General features: G+C 40.7%; 1 non-coding gene across 1 annotated transcript; it reads right to left on the bottom strand.

The window, feature by feature from the left end:
• Nucleotides 1-220: 220 nt before the first annotated feature.
• On the bottom strand, nucleotides 221-304 carry Trnas-gga (transfer RNA serine (anticodon GGA)). The gene is given in 2 exon segments: nucleotides 221-255; nucleotides 265-304. It is a non-coding gene; the product is annotated as a tRNA-Ser (tRNA).
• Between the last annotated feature and the right edge of the window lie 1,324 nt (nucleotides 305-1,628).

Consider the following 1,628-nt stretch of genomic DNA (forward strand, 5'->3'; position numbering starts at 1 on the left):
TAGCAGGGGCGATAGTTATTATGAACCAGGCATCGATGGTATCCCGCAAGTTCAAGCTTTGCCTCTTTTTTATATGAAAAATACTTATCAAAATTTAAATGTGTTTTTCAAATGGTTCAAATGGCTCTGAGCACTATGGGACTCAACTGCTGTGGTCATAAGTCCCCTAGAACTTAGAACTACTTAAACCTAACTAACCTAAGGACATCACACACATCCATGCCCGAGGCAGGATTCGAACCTGCGACCGTAGCGGTCGGGCGGTTCCAGACTGTAGCGCCTTTAACCGCTCGGCCACTCAGGCCGGCAAATGAGTTTTTGTCAAAACCTTTTTTTTTTTCGGCATTTGCCGTTGCCCACGCTATATTTTCCACCCCGATTTTAATGATTTTTCGTCTCCCTTGAAGCAAATTGTAGCCGATTTTTTATGTTGATATTTAGTAATTTTTTCGGGCCAAAAAAAAAGAGGCGTCCAAAAATGGTTTTTTTCAAATATCTATAATTTCGCCTTTTTTCAAATCCCTGCGACGAACTAAAATTACATCTGTAAGAATCAAGGTGATACGTCAGTTTCACGTTTCCGATAACCACAACCGAAGTTAAGCGACTACCGTCGATCTACCTCCTTTCAGAGCTGCTTCGGGAAAATCAAATTACACAGTGAAGATATTATTATTTTTCAATAAGAAAATACCAATGAAAACTTCAGTGTATGGTTTTATTCGTTGCAGCAAAACCCCATTTATCTAGTACATTCCAGTATGGAGGAAAATATCCGGAATTTGGGCAGTATTTTCGTCCGTCACCCTGTCGTTCCTCCTTCGTTCTGTTCTTTCAATTATTTATGAACACACTACGTGTTTGGTCAAACAATTTTCAGACAGAACTCATACTGATAAGGCACGTCTCTCCTCTCGTGTACACAACACCGCTTGCAGTCAAGGAGGATTGCGGGAGGGTGGGGCGGGGGGGGGGGGGGGGGGGGAAGGGGGGTTAGGACGCCAGTCAGTTATCTCAGCAAGTAGCTGACGTATGTAGTATACGCGTGTCTGAACTGTCATACAGATACAGCAAAAATGAACGAAACTATTAATGTTTGCAACGTTTTAAATATTTTGTCATCTATGAATCCTCAACAGAAAAGAAATCTAATACCGTTAGCATATTGACAAAATTTTCGAGAGAACGTCTTCAACGTGTATGTGACGATTACCATACACCTCCACCTAAAGTTACGACCTACAACTCGTTATTGAATAGACATCTATTTACAAAAAGCCCGCCGAATATCAAAGTAATATTTGATTATGTAGAGAAAAAAACACGTAATTAACATCCATTTTGACCGAGAAGGCTCTCAAAGAACTGGAAATAAAACAACAGATCCTATACCAGCCTGACATAGTAAAGCAACGAAGAAAAATGTGTCCATTCCTGGCACCTGACACTAGGAAATGCTAAAAGCAAGAGAAGTTGGGCACACAAAGATTAAATCTTCTGCAGCTTTCATAGCATGTCTCCAGAAAGAATACAGAATGTACCGTAGACATATCATTGCTTTCACGACAGCCAGAGATGTACAGAAAGACCAAGACATTCTGGAGCCTGTTTTGTCGAAGAAATAAACC

Source organism: Schistocerca serialis, chromosome 4, assembly GCF_023864345.2.
Source record: "Schistocerca serialis cubense isolate TAMUIC-IGC-003099 chromosome 4, iqSchSeri2.2, whole genome shotgun sequence".
Taxonomy (NCBI): domain Eukaryota; kingdom Metazoa; phylum Arthropoda; class Insecta; order Orthoptera; family Acrididae; genus Schistocerca; species Schistocerca serialis.